Source organism: Coregonus clupeaformis, chromosome 37 (assembly GCF_020615455.1).
Source record: "Coregonus clupeaformis isolate EN_2021a chromosome 37, ASM2061545v1, whole genome shotgun sequence".
In the NCBI taxonomy this organism is placed as follows: Eukaryota; Metazoa; Chordata; class Actinopteri; order Salmoniformes; family Salmonidae; genus Coregonus; species Coregonus clupeaformis.
Genome location: NC_059228.1, coordinates 30,812,261 through 30,834,790, shown reverse-complemented (window position 1 = coordinate 30,834,790; position 22,530 = coordinate 30,812,261). Strand labels below are relative to the sequence as shown.

At 43.3% G+C, this 22,530-nt stretch overlaps 1 protein-coding gene across 6 annotated transcripts in view; it reads right to left on the bottom strand.

The window, feature by feature from the left end:
- The window catches only part of LOC121553315 (inactive ubiquitin carboxyl-terminal hydrolase 54), a 115,718-nt gene extending 93,832 nt beyond the window's left edge, over positions 1–21,886 (bottom strand). For 5 of the 6 annotated variants that reach the window (XM_045211609.1, XM_045211610.1, XM_045211611.1 and 2 more), the window contains exon 1: positions 21,783–21,886. The gene's annotated coding sequence lies outside the window, so the exon portion shown is untranslated. Of the gene's footprint in view, positions 1–1,267; positions 1,370–21,782 lie in introns of all 6 variants that reach the window. The other variant, XM_041866339.2, reaches the window with a different exon arrangement.
- Between the last annotated feature and the right edge of the window lie 644 nt (positions 21,887–22,530).

Here is a 22,530-nt window from a genome sequence, read left to right as displayed (position 1 = left end):
GGCATCTCTCAACCAAAAGTTTTCAACATTGAGATTGGGGAAGAAATTGCTTGGCTCCCACGGTTTCATACATTTACTAATACACAAATAGTCCAATCTTGGATAAAGCCCAGTGCACTGAGCTGGGAGCATGGTGAATACTGCATCTGGCCCATGCACTAGTCTACTTCAGGTTACTATTTTAAGGGGCATAAATTCAACAATAAGTAAGGGATAATCAACAAGGGGCTATGCGTTCTATGGAAAATAATGAACGACGTGGAAGGTGTGTTGGAGTGGAACTGACCTTCCACGGAGTTGCATTATTTTCCAGAGAACGCATAGAGCCCCGAGTTGATTATCCCTTTCATACCATGGCTATAATTTAACACTAGAAATGTGTGCATTTACTAGATAGCTACAGTAGTTTCCGTGGTAAACAAACAAACAACTTGCTAGTTTAGCTAACCAAACCATCGTAGCTTGCTATTATGAAAATCGAATTCAACAATACCATTACTGTTTTCAATTCGACTTTTGCTTTCAAAAGCAGCTCAAACAAAACGTAAAAATTAACTATAGATATTGAATTCTACTGTGCAACTATACCGTGCGTTATAGGGAAATAATGCACGCTCTAGAATGCCCTTCAAGCCAATCAGAAAGGTGTATTCAACAATGCCATGGCATAAAGGATATTATAAACTGGGTGGTTCAAGCCCTGAATGCTGAATGGCTGAAGATATACCACGGGTATCACAGCACATTTATTTTTACTGTTCTACTTATGTTTGTAACCAGTTTATAATAGCAATAAGGCACCTCAGGGGTTTGTGGTATATGGCCAATATACCATGGCTAAGGGCTGTTCTTATGCACGACGCAACGCAGTGTGCATGGATACAGCCCTTAGTCGTGGTATATTGGCCATATACCACACCCCCTCGGGCCTTATTGCTTAATTAAATCTGCAAATAATATTTTTTAATAAGGTTGCGGCTTCTCACATTAGCATTCAGTTACTTATTCAGGAGACAGCTGTAGTCATCACATCTATACTTAAAATATGCTTCCCCAAAAGATACACTATTCATGCCCCACAAGGGATTACTGGCGGAGAAACATACAGTCTGTGATGTCTGCTGCTCAGTGATGCTACGCTCCCATCCTGTCACACCTGCTACGCAGGAGCTAAGCTACTTGTGAAACAGGCTTCCCGGGTGTAAGACAACCCCTTACCTTGACAAAAGTGCAGTTTCAATAACAGACAGTGCTTTTCTGTACTTACTTATATCAACGTGCCGCCTGGGAGGCATCTGCACTCCGGTCTCTCTACCAGCTGTGAGGTGTGATAGTGGAGCTGCTACAATGTAGGTCTTCCCAGGTGACACTGAAATAATGACATCATCCCTGTCAGCACATACCTGTTTCCTCAGGAAGCCCCTCCCACCTCCCCTCTGTACACCTATTAAAGAGACAGACACTCAGCGGGGCTGCCAGGAAAGAGGAAACACACTGAACTTGACAGGGCTCCCCATACAATGAGTCTGTTTACATTACCTCTACAAGCGCTGAGATACACAAGGCATTATATAAGATGAAGAATTCATGCTGTGCTTCAGTATAAAGGGAACTTTGGAAAACATAAACTTCTAAGACCCAGTTCTAACATGCATTTTACATTTTTACATTTTTGTCATTTAGCAGACATTCTAATCCAGAGCAATTTACAGTAGTGAGTGCATACATTTTTCGTACTGGTCCCCTGTGGGAATTGAACCCACAACCCTGGCGTTGCAAGTGCCATGCTCTACCAACTGAGCTACAAGGGACACGGTTTCATACATCTTTTGGTGTTTCTCAAGTTTAAATACACAGTAAGCATTTAGTAATGCTAAATTAAGGATGAGGTCTAGCTGAGAAAAATGTCTCCCCAAATTCCTATAGTCAGTGACACAGACTGCAAGACATAACCACTGTATAAGAATTGAACAAATGTGTGATATTGCTGTTTGCTGCCAACCCCATTGAAAAATTGCCATTTGCTCCTCACTTTAATATTTATGCATCTCACACACTATGCCTCATTGAATCAGAGCTTCAAATTTATGGTGAGGCAATAGGCAAGCAGAACAGTTATTGATGATGTGTCTCTGCCATTAGTTGGACTTTATAGCAGTTAAATAATCATATTCTTAAGTCTATAAACAGCCAAGGGCTTGGTCTGCAAGTGGCTAATAAATATCAATATTTCATTGCTTACTTGTTGATTGGATGGATTGAGTAGCAATAAGTACTTTAACACTCGATGTTGAGGCACATAGTGGACTCCTAATACTGTCACTCAAATACTACAAATAGCAATAATATGATCTCCCATTAGCAGGAGGGAGATCAGACATTTTCTGCAGGCTAAACATCAATGAGTTTCAAACAAAATTCCACTTGATCTAGGCCTAAGTCACCAACACTGTCATACGGATCATAAAAAGGTTCAAAAATTCCTGTGATGCGTAAATTATTACCATACATCCCAAATTGTATCATAGCTGCTATAAAGGCCAATGTCATGACTGATTTGTCATGTGAACGTGTGATTCATTAGAAAGCTAAGCCCTATCCGGCCCCGCACCATCCTTTCATTAGCCTACAGCCTCATTAAAAGCTGGGATCTGGAAACAAAGTGGCTGTCAGTTATCTGTCACAGGCCAAGCGTTTTCAGAGCAGTGGACGGTGATGATAATTATCATATAATTCTTAATCTGTTTCATCCTCTAATCTGGAGTGTAAAACAGGGGGACATCCTGATCCTGTGACCAGGGAATGGTAGGGTAAAGTTAGGCTACATCAGCCACTGAGGCACATATTGTGATAACAGTGTAATAACACTACAGAGATAGTCTCAAATTAATTGAAAATGAATAAAAAAGTAGGCCTACTGATTAATTTATAGACGGTTTGCTTCAATATTTAGCCTAGCTAGATGACCAGTGTTATTCTCATCAGAAATAGCCTGGTTTCCATGCTCACCATAATGGCAATGCGGAGGGAAATGGAAATGAGGTTGGCCTACTAAAAGCTTGATAAAAACAGTCAATCAGAGAGCTCCCCCAAATGAAATAGAAGAAAACACAAGCAATGCAAAGGAAGCGATAGCGAGCCTTGAGGAAAGATAACCAAAAGACGCAGTGGAAATATTAGCACAAAAAGACTGTGGAATAAAAGACTAGAGTGTCTTTATCAAATCAAATCAAAATTTATTTTTCCACATGCGCCGAATACAACAAGTGTAGACATTACAGTGAAATGGTTACTTACAAGCCCTTAACCAACAATGCATTTTATTATTATTTATTTTTTTAAGAATAAAAGCAAATAACTAAAGAGCAGCAGTAAAATAACAGTAGGGAGGCTATATACAGGGGGGTACTGGTGCAGAGTCAATGTGCGGGGGCACCGGCTAGTCGAGGAAATTGAGGTAATATGTACATGTGGGTAGAGTTAAAGTGACTATGCATAAATAATAAACAGAGTAGCAGCAGCGTAAAAGAGGGGGATGGGGTGGGGGTGGGGGGGCAGTGCAAATAGTCCGGGTAGCCATGATTAGCTGTTCAGGAGTCTTATGGCTTGGAGGTAGAAGCTGTTGAGAAGCCTTTTGGACCTAGACTTGGCGCTCTGGTACTGCTTGCCGTGCGGTAGCAGAGAGAACAGTCTATGACTAGGGTGGCTGGAGTCTTTGACAATTTTGAGGGCCTTCCTCTGACACCGCCTGGTATAGAGGTCCTGGACGGCAGGAAGCTTGGCCCCAGTGATGTACTGGGCCGTACGCACTACCCTCTGTAGTGCCTTGCGGTCGGAGGCCGAGCAGTTGCCATACCAGGCGGTGATGCAACCAGTCAGGATGCTCTCGATGGTGCAGCTGTAGAACTTTTTGAGGATCTGAGGACCCATGCCAAATCTTTTCAGTCTCCTGAGGGGGAATAGGCTTTGTCGTGCCCTCTTCATGACTGTCTTGGTGTGCTTGGACCATGATAGTTCGTTGGTGATGTGGACACCAAGGAACTTGAAGCTCTCAACTTGTTCCACTACAGCCCCGTCGATGAGAATGGGGGCGTGCTCAGTCCTCTTTTCTTTCCTGTAGTCCACAATCATCTCCTTTGTCTTGATCACGTTGAGGGAGAGGTTGTTATTCTGGCACCACACGGCCAGGTCTCTGACCTCCTCCCTATAGGCTGTCTCATCGTTGTCGGTGATCAGGCCTACCACTGTTGTGTCGTCAGCAAACTTAATGATGGTGTTGGGGTCGTGCCTGGCCATGCAGTCATGGGTGAACAGGGAGTACAGGAGGGGACTAAGCACGCACCCCTGAGCCCCCCGTGTTGAGGATCAGCGTGGCAGATGTGTTGTTACCTACCCTTACCACCTGGTGGCGGCCCGTCAGGAAGTCCAGGATCCAGTTGAAGAGGGAGGTGTTTAGTCCCAGGATCCTTAGCTTATTGATGAGCTTTGAGGGCACTATGGTGTTGAACACTGAGCTGTAGTCAATGAATAGCATTCTCACATAGGTGTTCCTCTTGTTCAGATGCGAAAGGGCAGTATGGAGTGCAATAGAGATTGCATCATCTGTGGATCTGTTGGGGCGGTATGCAAATTGGAGTGGGTCTAGGGTTTCTGGGATAATGGTGTTGATGTGAGCCATGACCAGCCTTTCAAAGCACTTCATGGCTACAGACGTGAGTGCTACGGGTCGGTAGTCATTTAGGCAAGTTATCTTAGTGTCCTTGGGCACAGGGACTATGGTGGTCTGCTTGAAACATGTTGGTATTACAGACTCAGTCAGGGACATGTTGAAAATGTCAGTGAAGAAACTTGCCAGTTGGTCAGCACATGCTCGGAGTACACGTCCTGGTAATCCGTCTGGCCCTGCGGCCTTGTCAATGTTGACCTGCTTAAAAGTCTTACTCACATCGGCTACGGAGAGCATGATCACATATTCATCCGGAACAGCTGGTGCGCTCATGCATGCTTCAGTGTTGTTGCCTCGAAGCGAGCATATAAGTGATTTAGCTCATCTGGTAGGCTGGTGTCACTGGGCAGCTCGTGGCTGTGCTTCCTTTTGTAGTCTGTAATAGTTTTCAAGCCCTGCCACATCCGACGAGCGTCAGAGCCGGTGTAGTACGATTCAATCTTAGTCCGGTATTGGCTCTTTGCCTGTTTGATGGTTCGTCTGAGGGCATAGCGGGATTTCTTATAAGCGTCCGGGTTAGAGTCCCGCTCCTTGAAAGCGGCAGCTCTACCCTTTAGCTGCGGATGTTGCCTGTAATCCATGGCTTCTGGTTGGGGTATGTACGTACGGTCACTGTGGGGACGACGTCATCGATGCACTTATTGATAAATATGAAGCCAGTGACTGACGTGGTGTACTCCTCAATGCTATCTGAAGAATACCGGAACATATTCCAGTCTGTGCTAGCGAAACAGTCCTGTAGCTTAGCATCTGCATCATCTGACCACTTTTTTATTAACCGAGTCACTGGTGATTCCTGCTTTAGTTTTTGCTTATAAGCAGGAATCAGGAGGATAGAGTTATGGTCAGATTTGCCAAATGGAGGGCGAGGGAGAGCTTTGTATTCGTCTCTGTGTGTGGAGTAAAGGTGGTCTAGAGTTTATTTTCCTCTGGTTGCACATTTAACATGCTGGTAGAAATTAGGTAGAACGGCTTTAAGTTTCCCTGCAATAAAGTCTCCGGCCACTAGGAGCGCTGCCTCTGGATCAGCATTTTCCTGTTTACTTATGGCCTTATACAGCTCATTGAGTGCAATCTTAATGCCAGCATCGGTTTGTGGTGGTAGATAGACAGCTATGAAAAATATAGATGAAAAGTATCTTGGTAAATAGTGTGGTCTACAGCTTATCATGAGATACTCTACCTCAGGCGAGCAAAACCTCGAGACTTAGTATTAGATTTTGTGCACCAGCTGTTGTTTACAAATATACAAAGACCGCCACCCCTTGTCTTACCGGAGTCAGCCGTTCTATCCTGCCGATGTAGCGTATATCCCGTCAGCTGTATGTTGTCCATGTCGTCGTTCAGCCACGACTTGGTGAAACTTAAGATATTACAGTTTTTAATGTCCCGTTGGTAGGATAATCGTAATCGTAGGTCGTCCAATTTGTTTTCAAGTGATTGAACATTGGCTAATAGGATTGATGGAAGAGGCAGTTTACTCGCTCACCGTCGGATCCTTAAAAGGCAACCCGACCTACGACCACGATATCTCTGTCTCTTTCTCATGCGAATGGCGGGGATTTGGGCCTTGTCGGGTGTCTGTAGGATAACCTTCGCGTCCGACTCGTTGAAGAAAAAAATCTTAGTCCAATACGAGGTGAGTAATCGCTGTCCTGATATCCAGAAGCTCTTTTTGGTCATAAGAGATGGTGGCAGAAACATTTTGTACAGAATAAATTACAAATAATGCGCGGGAAAAAAACACATAATAGTACAATTGGTTTGAGGGCTGTAAAACGGCAGCCATCTTCTCCGGCGCCATTTGAACTCTGCTCATGCTCTGTTACTCTTAGTTGGGATTTTTGGCTACTGTTGTTGCTTCCCCTTCAGGAGTATTCACAGGCACACCTTTAGTGCTGCTGCCCAACTAATCCCAATGAGTCTATCCAGAGGGAAAACACAATATCAGTGTGCTACGCTGTTTATTCCCAGTATAGCACCAATCTGCTCTCTGCCAACAGTGTAATAAGCCAGCGCAGGTCCTCAAGCACAATAAACTATCATCACATTTTCATAAAACCCTACTAGGCAATTCCAAAATTTTGCTCCCTAAATCTCCCTTACACAAGATGAACACAATCAATTATTGAAGTATGCAAATTTGGACAATTAAGGATTATGTGTGGTTGAGATTGGATTCATCTCAGCGTGTCGCCAACGGTGGAAGTGAAATCAACACAGCTTCACTACTACCATTTTCAACACCAAACAGTAGGCTACCTCAAACTATCTTACTTCCCCCTACAGTATTTCGCCCTTTCTCTCTTTCTGACTAACGTTTTATTGTGTGAGACACGTTTAAAAATTGAGATAATGCACCACTTGTTTCATTTCAAGCCATAAACAGAGGCCTTAAGACAAATTAAATTGCTGCGCATCAACATAGAGTACATTATAGATTCCTCTCTTCCCACCAATTAGGAGTGGACCTGACCTGACCCATAACGTCACTACAGGCTAAGAATAGGATCCGTCACTGTTATATATATAGGGAGCAAAGATCAGGAGGGCTAGGGGACGAGGTGCAAAGGGTGCATCAGGACAATGAGGCTAGCTGGCTGTAAACACAGATGCTGTCAGTTTCCTCAGGTGTCAACCTCCACACGTGTCGTGGACAGTCATTCACCATTCACCAATGCTCATGCATCCAGTTAGTCACAATTGCTGGCATCTCTAAGGGATCCAGCTAGCTAGGACATCTTCTAATCTACTGAACATAATTATACATAATTCTACTGTAAAATGTTTTCTGATGCAACACTTAGTGCTCAGAATAGCCTATCTCTCTCTCAGATCCCATCAACGTACTCTAGTGGGCTGGAACCTGGAACTTGTCCCAGCTTTCACGCACCATATGCCTGCCTGGCATACACTGGTGCCAAAGGTAGGAAGTGATCCACTGGTCAACAAATGAGCAACAGTCAAAAAACCCTGATGCTCCTCAAGTCTACAGTCCTTCACTGGTCTTGTTTTGTAACAGAAAAACTGCATAAGGCCTCTCTCTATCTTTAGTGCCAGACACCGGCTTCAACATCATAAGCACAGAAGAGATGAGAAAAGAGAAATCCCAATTCATTGTTGTCTAAAAAGGATATGTGAACATATTATATGTAAGACTGGTTAAACTTCAAATAGAGGCTAATACCTCTGATGTCAACCCAACATGCTCTAATTATGGCCGTCGGGCCGGGCTGGAGTAGGATGACTCGTCACTGCTGGTGTTGGGTGTGGACTTCCTGATGGTGGTTTCTGGCAAACTTTTCTATCCAATCAAAATGGTAGTAAGTAATTTATTCTGTGATGATTCTATCAACACCCCCCATCTTTTTATGAAATTATTTGATCTCTTACAGTAAACCAAAAATCACAGTGGGAGGGAGGAGGGGGGTGTTGGGTGTAGGGCAAATCCACGGTAACAGAATGATGCTGATACTCACTTTCTTATTTAAAAATGTATGGCAAGTGGTGCAGCGGTCTAAGGCACTTAATGACTAATTTCTCTGAACAAATCATCACCAAATTCACTGAGATTACATTACATAGAATGAAGAAAAAATACACAGAGCCGCAGCTCCATACTACTTGTCAGACATAGAAAACTGATGCTGTATACTCGTTGTTGGGGTGGGATTAGCGTGGGGTTTGAGGAGCCTGTGGGTTGCTTTTGACCATTTCTTTGGATTTCTCATGTCTTACTCTTTGTTAGAAAAATAATTGGTCCAAATCGGATGTTAGGTACTATATTTATTGAATATTATATGAATCCTATAAATGAAAATGGCCAATTTGGGTGCAATCAATTAGCTTAATTTCTCAGAGATCAAATTATAATTTAACAAAATAATGTTGCATGAATGCTAATCTTATCTGTTTTTAACTAAATAAATGATTTCAGAACAATCTGAGATGGTGAATTGCTGAAATGAATGGAACGATCCTTCTGCAAACTTTTATTATCCTCTCTCCTCAGAGAAATTAGAAAATATCTTAAAGGTCCAATGCAACTGTTTTTATCTCAATATCAAATAATTTCTGGGTAAAAATTAAGTACCTTACTGTGATTGTTTCTTTTTACAATTTTATTGAAAACAAACATAGCCTCTTAGCAAAGAGCATTTTCTCAAGCACAAATTTTGCTAGGACTGTCTGGGTGGGGAGGGGAAAATGGAAAACTACCTGTTATTGGCAGAGAGATTTGGAACTCTCTTTCTTACTGGTCTATTAACTAATTTACCACCTGGTGATGTCACCAGGCAGGCAAAAACTCTATCCCACCAAAACACGCTGACATTTCAGGCGGTCTTTTCAAACTGCCCTTACACTAAAAGGGCATTATCATCATTTTCACTACTTCACAGTATTATTCCAACCTCATACTCTGGAAATATAATTTATATAAAACACAGGAAATCATGTTTTTGACTGCACTGGGACTTATGTGGGTTTTTGGTAACAGAATGACAATACACTAGGCAATATTTCTAAAACTTACAGAAGGCAAATCATTTCTGCAAACCTAAATATAAATGTAGATATCAGTTGGCAGGGGTCTTTACTTCAACATTGTGTTTTGATGTATTCTTAATACCTTTTAAGACTTAAAAAAAAAAAATTCTTAGACCCCTTTCCACCTGTTTAACCATAAATCAAAGCCTTTGCTTATTCCTAATATTTAGGATAGAAAATTGTTGGAAAATGTATCTATGCCTTCATTTCTCAAAAATATAGACTCTTATCTTTCATTTGACATGCTCCTATGAACTTCACATGTTGGTGCTCATTGGTCCTTTTACATGAAAATGCCCTGTATTAAAATGAGCAAATCTGCATGGTTAGGCTACCCAGCTTGGCAAGCACTTGTGAGCCTTTCTATGACCTATGGTAGAGTGCAATGTTTCACCAATGTGTGAAAGTGGGCTTTGAGAAAGATGGAAAGAGAGAGGAGAACATGGGACTAATGGGTCATGAAGTTTTAAGGAACTTTGGAACAAGATGTCATCTAACCCTCACTACTTCTATTGTGTTGTTGTTAACATAGCTAACATAGTCTTCCTCCCAAGCTTCACACTATTTGAGTGGTCCACAATGTGGTTTAAAAATATATGTATTTTGTATTGTTAATTATTGTATCATTGTGGAGTGACACTTTTTTTTTTTATCGAACCTTCTAACCATACCATAATAATGATCCTACATGTCAGATACAAAGTGTTATGTCAGCTTCAATGACAGCAAATATTGTGGTTCTGATTGTACTGTCATTTTGTAAGAGTCTCAGCCTGTTATTTGTTGTGCTGTAGCCTACATTCATTCTGCCTGTTCTAGCACTGAGAGAACAGCAGGGACAGCTGACATTTGTACATGTTTAATAGCAGTGTGGTTAACATTAAGTCATCTCCTCTTAAGGAGAACTGTAGGTCCAATCAAAACAATGAAGAGAGCATCCTACTAAACAGTGATGCGAGCCAGCCTGACTAACAGGAGCTATAAGCCACCCATATTCTATGCACTCACACTTCAGGCATGCGTTAAATAAGCCTATGCGTAAATTTTGTGATTATCTAACATATTTTATGTGTTGCATATTGCATGGTCAATATCCCGGGGGACATAATGCAATCTGGTTGATTGTTGGGGGCACTATTACTGACTCTAGGGGTAATTTTGTCTCCATTCATTATTGTAGATAAGAGTAGAAATGGCCAATGGCCCACTGATAAGATCCGTCTAGAGCTGTGATCCGTCTAGAGCTGTGGTGTAGCCTGTGAGGGCATTATTAGGTGAACTGGAAATAGACCAACGCCTGAGACACAAGCCTGAGTGCCTGAAGGTGTCCACTCCACCATTCCCTACACATCATTGAACATTAAATGCACCCCTTCTTTCCCTCCCTCCACATACACAAAACAGCTGTGGCAACACATTTGGCAGAACAAGCTTCTTCTGAATCCATTTAACAATGATGTCAGTGCTGAATACTATGCTCAGGTGGACTGACCTCCTAATAATTGAGATACTTGAACAATGAAAACGGATTGAATCTGCATCCCACCGAAACAAGTTACGACAACAGTTCAAAAAGAGTTTGATGCAAAAGTAAAACGTTAATGGATGAGGGGGTGAGACTGGCTAATTACATAATGGCCAGTCTAGACTGCCTCAGCTAGTCTGCTTACACACAGATTCAATGCATTAGGCATTACATGGTGACTGAGCCAGAGGCTACCTCTGTAGAATACTCTCCATTACCATCTAAAGACCAGCCTCTTGTCCCAATGCGTCTGCGTAACTCCTGTTTAACAACAACTCTAATTTCTGCCACGTCCCCTCTCGGCAATCCTGCTTAGCCGTGTTCCATTTCTGCACTGAAGATTACAGCTGATAGAAAACATACGGCCGCTGCTGTCGGTGAAAATAAGCAGGCCTGGGCAGAGAGTGCAGGAGGAGGGAGGGGAGGGAACTCAGCTCCGGGTCCATGGACGACATGCCAGGCATTGGTTGGCTCTGCCACAGAGGGTCTAATGGGAGCCTGGTGCAGTAGGCGCAGGTTATCAGTAGACTGAGCAGCAGTACCTATAGAGAGGTACAGCCCAGCCTCGCTAGCCTCCCGCTGGGAAAGGAATTGAATTTACCCGTTTTTTAACCATCCTCACTTCTCTGACAAATTGAAAAGGGAGGCCACATATTTCAGATCTGTTAGACCAAAGAATTGCAATTTACCAACTTGTGGGACTGTAATGGGAGAAATATAACACATCCTATACCAAAGGAGATGCTGAGTAGGCTAGCTTCAATGAGAGGCGCAGTACTGTTTTGCACAGGACTCCTATTGTATCACCCTCTGACATTCACAGAGATGCTGCTTTTGCTCCACTGTTCCCAGGCTTGTTTATATTATAAATAGGTTGGGATAGCACATCACACCATGGGGTGGTCTCTCCTGCTTATCTGAGTTTGCACAGGATGCTGGCTGCCAGGATGGACCTGCCTGATAATGGAGGTCACTGAAGCCCTGGTTAATAGAGCGGGAGAGGATCAGAGCTTGAATCTAGACACCCAGAGCTCAGGAGCCATGAAGTCTGAGTAGTGATCTAACTCACTTTCTTGGGAGCTCTTTCAAGCAATAATCTGTTTTTGTTTCTCCTCAGAAAGTAGCACTTTTTCCAAAAGTAGGCCTTATCCTCAGACCTCTAATAACAAACTGGCTTTACCCAGTCCCTTCCTGACTAACATCAGGAAGCTGCACCTGCAACTTTCAAGCACGGTATACCACCTACCAAAACAGTCCACAGACCCGCCTACCCACCCTTTCTCTAAATGAATGCATGGGAACACTTCGTCAGTATGTTAAGTTATTCGTCTCCAAATTTTACATAACAATCCATGGCCTAATTTAGCATGCAGGCCAGGACTCACATTTACTTTTCACAGCTAATCTCTGCTAGAGAAAGGGAGTGAGAGACAGAGAGAGAGAGAGAGAGAGAGCGAGAGACTACTTTTCCCAATGCACAAGTGGTCATCTCAACCCTGCTACCACGAAAATACTTCCACCCTGCTACCATACAGCAGGTTAACGCAAGTATTTCCCGTGACTGTGCCTCAAAACCAAATGTCTACCTGGCCCACCACTCCACCCTGAACTTGAACTGCCTTTACGACCAGGTCCACCTATACAGTGGGGAAAAAAAGTATTTAGTCAGCCACCAATTGTGCAAGTTCTCCCACTTAAAAAGATGAGAGAGGCCTGTAATGTTCATCATAGGTACCCGTCAACTATGACAGACAAAATGAGATTTTTTTTCTCCAGAAAATCACATTGTAGGATTTTTAATGAATTTATTTGCAAATTATGGTGGAAAATAAGTATTTGGTCAATAACAACAGTTTCTCAATACTTTGATATATACCCTTTGTTGGCAATGACACAGGTCAAACGTTTTCTGTAAGTCTTCACAAGGTTTTCACACACTGTTGCTGGTATTTTGGCCCATTCCTCCATGCAAATCTCCTCTAGAGCAGTGATGTTTTGGGGCTGTCGCTGGGCAACACGGACTTTCAACTCCCTCCAAAGATTTTCTATGGGGTTGAGATCTGGAGACTGGCTAGGCCACTCCAGGACCTTGAAATGCTTCTTACGAAGCCACTCCTTCGTTGCCCGGGCGGTGTGTTTGGGATCATTGTCATGCTGAAAGACCCAGCCACGTTTCATCTTCAATGCCCTTGCTGATGGAAGGAGGTTTTCACTCAAAATCTCACGATACATGGCCCCATTCATTCTTTCCTTTACACGGATCAGTCGTCCTTGACCCTTTGCAGAAAAACAGCCCCAAAGCATGATGTTTCCACCCCCATGCTTCACAGTAGGTATGGTGTTCTTTGGATGCAACTCAGCATTCAAAACACGACGAGTTGAGTTTTTACCAAAAAGTTATATTTTGGTTTCATCTGACCATATGACATTCTCCCAATCCTCTTCTGGATCATCCAAATGCACTCTAGCAAACTTCAGACGGGCATGGACATGTACTGGCTTAAGCAGAAGGACACGTCTGGCACTGCAGGATTTGAGTCCCTGGCGGCGTAGTGTGTTACTGATGGTAGGCTTTGTTACTTTGGTCCCAGCTCTCTGCAGGTCATTCACTAGGTCCCCCCGTGTGGTTCTGGGATTTCTGCTCACCGTTCTTGTGATCATTTTGACCCCACGGGGTGAGATCTTGCGTGGAGCCCCAGATCGAGGGAGATTATCAGTGGTCTAGTATGTCTTCCATTTCGTAATAATTGCTCCCACTGTTGATTTCTTCAAACCAAGCTGCTTACCTATTGCAGATTCAGTTTTCCCAGCCTGGTGCAGGTCTACAATTTTGTTTCTGGTGTCCTTTGACAGCTCTTTGGTCTTGGCCATAGTGGAGTTTGGAGTGTGACTGTTTGAGGTTGTGGACAGGTGTCTTTTATACTGATAACAAGTTCAAACAGGTGCCATTAATACAGGTAACGAGTGGAGGACAGAGGAGCCTCTTAAAGAAGAAGTTACAGGTCTGTGAGAGCCAGAAATCTTGCATGTTTGTAGGTGACCCCCGCCGAGAGGACCTACATCCAGACCACAGCAACACCAGCCACATCCACACCCCCACCAACTAACACCCCCCCAAGTCAACCATGCCCACACCCCATTTAGGCCCCCTAAGATCAGACCTATGCCCCTCCTACCCACCCCATGGACATGGGACATCAATAATTTCCAGACCAAGGGACATGTACTAGTCTGTGGCGACCTAAATGCCAGAACTGGACAAGAACCTGACACCCTCAGCACACAGGGGGACAAACACCTACTTGGAGGTGACAGCATTCCCTCCCCCATATGCCCCCCTAGGCACATCTACGACAACATAACCAACAAAAACGGGTCACAACTCATGCAGCTCTGTCACAAGCTGGGTATGTACATAGTCAATGGTAGGCTTCGAGGGGACTCCTATGTTAGGTACACCTATAGCTCGTCTCTTGGCAGTAGTACTGTAGACTACTTTATCACTGACCTCAACCCAGAGTCTCTCAGAGCGTTCAAAGTAAGCCCACTGATACCACTATCAGACCACAGCAAAATCACAGTCTACTTGAACAGAGCAATACTCAATCATGAGGCATCAAAGCCAAAGGAACTGAATAATATTAAGAAATGCTATAGATGGAAGGAAAGTCGTTTCGAAACCTACCAAAAAACAATTAGGCAACAACAAATTCAATCCCTTTTAGACAACTTCCTGGACAGAACGTTGCACTGTAACAGTGAAGGTGTAAACTTGGCAGTAGAAAACCTAAACAATATATTTGACCTCTCAGCTTCCCTATCAAATCTAAAAATCTCTAACAGAAAACTGAAGAAAAGTCACAACAATAGACAAATGGTTGGATGAAGAATGCAAAAACCTAAGAAAGAAATTGAGAAACCTATCCAACCAAAAACATAGAGACCCAGAAAAGCTGAGTCTACGCCTTCACTATGGTGAATCACTAAAACAATACAGAAATACACTACGGAAAAATAAGGAACAGCATGTCAGAAATCAGCTCAAGGTAATTGAAGAATCCATAGAAAATTGGAAAACACTAAACAAACAACAACACGAAATGCTATCTATCCAAAACGGAGATGTATGGGAAAACCACATCTCCAATCTTTTTGGCCCTATAACAAAGAACAAACAGCAAAAAAATATACATGATCAAATGCAAATCTTAGAATCAACTATTAAAGACTACCAGAACCCACTGGATTATCCAATTACATTGAATGAACTACAGGACAAAATACAAACCCTCCAACCCAAAACGGCCTGTGGTGTTGATGGTATCCTCAATGAAATTATAAAATATACAGACCACAAATTCCAATTGGCTATACTTAAACTCTTTAACATCATCCTTAGCACTGGCATCTTCCCCAATATTTGGAACCAAGGACTGATCACCCCAATCCACAAAAGTGGAGACAAATTTGACCCCAATAACTACCGTGGGATATGCGTCAACAGCAACCTTGGGAAAATCCTCTGCATTATCATTAACAGCAGACTAGTTCATTTCCTCAGTGAAAACAATGTACTGAGCAAACGTCAAATTGGCTTTTTACCAAATTACCATGCGACAGACCACGTAGTCACCCTGCACACCCTAATTGACAAACAAACAAACCAAAACAAAGGCAAAGCCTTCTCATGCTTTATTGAGTTCAAAAAAGCTTTTGACTCAATTTGGAATGAGGGTCTGCTATACAAATTGATGGAAAGTGGTGTTGGGGGAAAAACATACAACATTATAAAATCCATGTACACAAACAACAAGTGTGCGGTTAAAATTGGCAAAAAACACACACATTTCTTTCCACAGGGCCGTGGGGTGAGACAGGGATGCAGTTTAAGCCCCACCCTCTTCAACATACAGTGAGGGAAAAAAGTATTTGATCCCCTGCTGATTTTGTACGTTTGCCCACTGACAAAGACATGATCAGTCTATAATTTTAATGGTAGGTTTATTTGAACAGTGAGAGACAGAATAACAACAAAAAAATCTAGAAAAACGCATGTCAAAAATGTTATAAATTGATTTGCATTTTAATGAGGGAAATAAGTATTTGACCCCTCTGCAAAGCATGACTTAGTACTTGGTGGCAAGACCCTTGTTGGCAATCACAGAGGTCAGACGTTTCTTGTAGTTGGCCACCAGGATTGCACAAATCTCAGGAGGGATTTTGTCCCACTCCTCTTTGCAGATCTTCTCCAAGTCATTAAGGTTTCGAGCCTGACGTTTGGCAACTCGAACCTTCAGCTCCCTCCACAGATTGTCTATGGGATTAAGGTCTGGAGACTGGCTAGGCCACTCCAGGACCTTAATGTGCTTCTTCTTGAGCCACTCCTTTGTTGCCTTGGCCGTGTGTTTTGGGTCATTGTCATGCTGGAATACCCATCCACTACACATTTTCAATGCCCTGGCTGAGGGAAGGAGGTTCTCACCCAAGATTTGACGGTACATGGCCCCGTCCATCGTCCCTTTGATGCGGTGAAGTTGTCCTGCCCCCTTAGCAGAAAAACACCCCCAAAGCATAATGTTTCCACCTCCATGTTTGACGGTGGGGATGGTGTTCTTGGGGTCATAGGCAGCATTCCTCCTCCTCCAAACACGGCGAGTTGAGTTGATGCCAAAGAGCTCCATTTTGGTCTCATCTGACAACAACAATTTCACCCAGTTCTCCTCTGAATCATTCAGATGTTCATTGGCAAACTTCAGACGGACCTGTATATGTGCTTACTTGAGCAGGGGGACCTTGCAAACACTGCAGGATTTCAGTCCTTCACGACATAGTGTGTTACCAATTGTTTTCTTGGTGAATATTGTCCCAACTGCCTTGAGATCATTGACAAGATCCTCCCGTGTAGTTCTGGGCTGATTCCTCACCTGTCTCATGATCATTGCAACTCCACGAGGTGTGATCTTGCATGGAGCCCCAGGCCGAGGGAGATTGCCAGTTATTTTGTGTTTCTTCCATGTGCGAATAATCGCACCAACTGTTGTCACCTTCTCACCAAGCTGCTTGGCGATGGTCTTGTAGCCCATTCCAGCCTTGTGTAGGTCTACAATCTTGTCCCTGACATCCTTGGGGAGCTCTTTGGTCTTGGCCATGGTGGAGAGTTTGGAATCTGATTGATTGATTGCTTCTGTGGACAGGTGTCTTTTATACAGGTAACAAGCTGAGATTAGGAGCACTCCCTTTAAGAGTGTGCTCCTAATCTCAGCTCGTTACCTGTATAAAAGACACCTGGGAGCCAGAAATCTTTCTGATTGAGAGGGGGTCAAATACTTATTTCCCTAATTAAAATGCAAATCAATTTATTAAAAAAAATTTACATGCGTTTTTCTGGATTTTTTGGTCGTTATTCTGTCTCTCACTGTTCAAATAAACCTACCATTAAAATTATAGACTGATCATTTCTTTGTCAGTGGGCAAACATACAAAATCAGCACGGGATCAAATACTTTTTTCCCTCACTGTATATATATATCAACGAATTGGCGAGGGCACTAGAACAGTCTGCAGCACTCGGCCTCACCCTACTAGAATCTGAAGTCAAATGTCTACTGTTTGCTGATGATCTGGTGCTTCTGTCACCAACCAAGGAGGGCCTACAGCAGCACCTAGATCTTCTGCACAGATTTTGTCAGACCTGGGCCCTGACAGTAAATCTCAGTAAGACAAAAATAATGGTGTTCCAAAAAAGGTCCAGTTGCCAGGACCACAAATACAAATTCCATCTAGACACCGTTGCCCTAGAGCACAAAAAAACGATACATACCTCGGCCTAAACATCAGCGCCACAGGTAACTTCCACAAAGCTGTGAACGATCTGAGAGACAAGGCAAGAAGGGCCTTCTATGCCATCAAAAGGAACATAAAATTCGACATACCAATTAGGATCTGGTTAAAAATACTTGAATCAGTTATAGAACCCATTGCCCTTTATGGTTGTGAGGTCTGGGGTCCGCTCACCAACCAAGAATTCACAAAATGGGACAAACACCAAATTGAGACTCTGCATGCAGAACTCTGAAAAAAATATCCTCAGTGTACAACGAAAAACACCAAATAATGTATGCAGAGCAGAATTAGGCCGATACCCGCTAATGATCAAAATCCAGAAAAGAGCCGTTAAATTCTAAAACCACTTAAAAGGAAGCGATTCCCAAACCTTCCATAACAAAGCCATCACCTACAGAGAGATGAACTTGGAGAAGAGTCCCCTAAGCAAGCTGGTCCTGGGGCTCTGTTCACAAACACAAACAGACTCCACAGCGCCCCAGGACAACAACACAATTAGACCCAACCAAATCATGAGAAAACAAAAAATAATTACTTGACACATTGGAAAGAATTAACAAAAAAACAGAGCAAACAGAGCAAACTAGAATGCTATTTTGCCCTACACAGAGAGTACACAGTGGCAGAATACCTGACCAATGTGACTGACCGAAACTTAAGGAAAGCTTTGACTATGTACAGACTCAGTGAGCATAGTCTTGCTATTGAGAAAGGCCGCTGTAGGCAGACCTGGCTCTCAAGAGAAGACAGGCTATGTGCACACTGCCCACAAAATAAGGTGGAAACTGAGCTGCACTTCCTAACCTCCTGCCAAATGTATGACCATATTAGAGACACATATTTCCCTCAGATTACACAGATCCACAAAGAATTCGAAAACCCAGTGTGCCATCACAGCAGCAAGATTGGTGACCTGTTGCCACAACAAAAGGGCAATCAGTGAAGAACAAACACCATCGTAAATACAATCCATATTTATGTTTATTTATTATCCCATTTGTACTTGAACTATTTGAACATTGTTACAACACTGTATATATACATAATATGACATTTGAAATGTCTCTATATTCTTTTGGAACTTCTGAGTGTGAGGTTTACTGTATATTTTTATTATGTATTTCACTTTTGTTTACTATCTTCATCACTTGCTATGGCAATGTTAACATACGTTTCCAATGCCAACAAAGCCCTTACATTGAAATTGAGCGAGAGAGAGAGAGAGAGAGAGAGAGAGAGAGAGAGAGAGAGAGAGAGAGAGAGAGAGAGAGAGAGAGAGAGAGATGAAGTGGGGGCTAAGAGAGAGAGAAAGAGGCCGAGGGGGCTGGTCTGAGATATCAAGGCATGCACTAATCTAATCACCCCCTCTCTGTCCATACTTCACAGAGCTTGTGTTATTGTTTACTTGTTTATGCAATGCGAGGAGTGTTGAGAAGATACGCATGTCTGCACGATTTAGTCACGTTCACGTGGGAAAAGCACTTAGGGCAAAGGAAGAGAAAAAACTGTCTGGCATTTTACATTTTGAAAGTAGCATAGAATAACTCTCTCTCCCTCTCTAGACTAAGCCTCTCTGTGTTTTTCTAACTTCTGCAGATCTCGAATTGTAACAGATCAGCAATTCATAACCAATTAGCCTAGCTACAGTATAACCTTATATACGTTCCCACCTATCATAGATGAAATGATACAATCCTGTCATTTTCTCTCCATCAGCAGAAAACAAAGTGGAGACTTGCACGGTGGGGGCTTAAAATAGATTTACAATCATGTTATGTAAGAAAACACTGACTATGCTAAATAATATAGAAAATCCAATGGTTGATTATAAATGTGCTACACTCACACATCGATTTGGGTGCTGGGGAACCATATGTTACTGGGGTGAATATTCACACCCACATCACACATGCAGCATCTCCCACAGTCCTACCCAGAATACATGTAATTGAAGGGACATTCAATAACATGCCACTTGGCAAAATACTGTACGTTTTGAAAATGGATGACTCTACAGAAAAGCTGCATGTAATTGTATGCACTTTTCTCAATGACAGAGCCCTGTATGGTCCCGTGTGGCTCAGTTGGTAGAGCATGGCGCTTGCAACGCCAGGGTTGTGGGTTTGATTCCCACGGGGGACCAGTACGAAAAAAGTATGAAAATGTATGAACTCACTACTGTAAGTCGCTCTGGATAAGAGCTTCTGCTAAATGACAAAAATGTTCAAATGTAAAATGTAAGTGAAGAGTAGCCTTGACAAGGGCATATTATCCCCCAAGTGTCTATTTTCCACACCCATAGGACATCATAGGCACACAAGTTTAGGCTATTCTATCTCTATTCACCTGTCTGCAAATTCTATTTTTTTAATCCATCATATTGTAAACTGTCTAATTTCTCTGTACTTCACCTTGAATGTACATAAGAGCAAGTTTATGAAGCAAAACTATTCCACTGTGTAAAAACTGCAGCAAGCAATTTAGCTGTGAATCACTCCTTTTCCTGGATCCAGGACTTCCTGACAGGCAGACTAGGTGGTGTGGGTAGGCAACACACCTCCACCACCCTGACCCTCAACACGGGGGGCCCCCAGGGGTGTGTGCTTAGTACCCTCCTGTACTCTATGTACACCCACGACTGCTGGGCCACGCACGACTCCAACACCATCATTAAGTTTGCCGACAGCACGACGGTGGTGGGCCTGATCGCCGACGAGACAGCCTACAGGGAGGAGGTTAGAGCCCTGGCAGAGTGGGCTCTAATGTTGATCGTGGACTACAGGAAACAGGAGGGGGAGCAGGCCCCTTGTCATCAACAGCGCTGCAGTGGAGAGGGTCAAAAGCTTAAAGTTCCTCGGCGTAAACATCACAGATGACCTGACATGGTCCAATCACACCACTACTGCTGTGAAGAATGCACAACAGTGCCTTTTCAACCTCAGGCGACTGAAGAAATTTGGCATGGGTCCTCGGGTACTCAAGAAGTTCTACAGCTGCACAATCGAGAGCATCTTCACCGGCTGCATTACCGTTTGGTACGACAACTGCACCGCCCTCAACCAGAAGGCTCTACAGAGGATGGTGCGGACGGCCCAATACATCACTGGGGGCGAGCACCCTGCCCTCCAGGACATCTACTCCAGGCGGTGTCTGAGGAAGGCCCGAAAGATTGTCAAGGACTCCAGTCACCCGAGCCACAGACTGTTCACTCTGTTACCATCTGGCAAGCGATATCGGAGCATCGGGTCTCGGACCAACAGGCTCCTACACAGCTACTACCACCAGGCCATCAGACTGCTGAACAGCTAACCCTAGCTGTCTCCCTGCACAGACCTGCACATATAGAGACTATTTGCACCTCAGAGACTATCTGCACCTTAGAGATTATTTTCACTGACTACCCACACATCCAACCCTTACACACAAACTCACACACAAGCACCCACACACACTCATAACTCTCTCACTCACTCACTCACTCACACACACACTCACACACACACACACACACACACACACACACAGTCAACACTGCTGTTCTATTTATTCCACTACGTGACATGAAGACACTACCCACTTTATATTTGTAAATACAGTGTAATACAGTCCAGTATTACTATGCATACTGTATTATTGTTATTGACTAATGTACTGCACTGTTGAGGGAGCTAGCGCATAAACATGTCGCTACACATGTTATACCTACTATAAACTGTGTATGTGACTAATACAATTTGTTTTGATTTCAACTGGTAAACACCGTTGGAGATTATCCGTATCAAGGCACCGTGCACGCAAGTTAAATATCTGGTAGAAGCAAGCAACCTACAAGGTATGGCGTGTATATGGCTACGTACGCGCATTCTAAATAATCAAGAGAGCCCGTTAGTTAGATAACGGAGTCGAAATCCAATGTGCAGTGGTTACGGTGCAGACAGAGCATCCTCTTGCAATGCATCCCTATGGTGAACGTCACTCTCAATTTATCACAGGACTCGCGTGCACTTAGGCTACACGCGATTGCAGCCTGTTTTTGTCCATGTTCCATAACTTAAGTCGTCTTCTAAATAGGTACGTTTATCTAAATACTTCAATTTTATAATTGGGTTTATGTATCAAGTTTGTGGACAGCCGACTTACCTTTTCAGGCCCGATGTTGTCTTGTCCCTTGTCCTGAGAGACTCGAGTGAAACCCTCTGCCGCTAAACCCCAGTCAAACCTCCTCTAGCGTCACCCTGCGCTGCAGCCAAGGCAACCAATGCTCGCGATATTTTGGCTCGGCGTCTTGAGAGGTGATAGTAAAGTGCTTGGCACAGGGGGACGGACTGAGGAGGAAAACAGGGGGCACTGACTGATGAGGAGGAAAACAGGGGGCACTGACTGATGATTTTATTTCACATTTTTAAGGCGTGTTTGTCACAGGTAAAGATACTTTGAAATTCATCCTTGTTACATCACTGTCTTCCATCAAGTGAATTACACTGAGGGGCCCTAAAGAGGGGCCCCACACATTAGACTAACATCCTGTCTATTTTTTCCACTAAAGATTATAGTCAGCCTTACACTGCACACATGCGAGATACAAAGGATAACAGATGCAAACTACAATTGCAAAAAGTTTATTAGGGAGAAATCTTCGTTGTTGCAGTAGAACAGAATCTCTATCATTGAACAGAAATTAGCACACCTCACCTCATGCTTACTGCATGCATCCTAGGCTGGGCTGGATTTGCAGGGGCTTGACAAAGCTGTCAAAAGTGAAAACGGCATAGAAACACAGAAAACACAGAAATACAGTAACAGCCATGATGGTAGAAGGCTAGAAGCTAAAGGAACAACTTGTGGCTGTCCTGATGAGCAACGGGTCACATTAACATGCTGAAAAGCT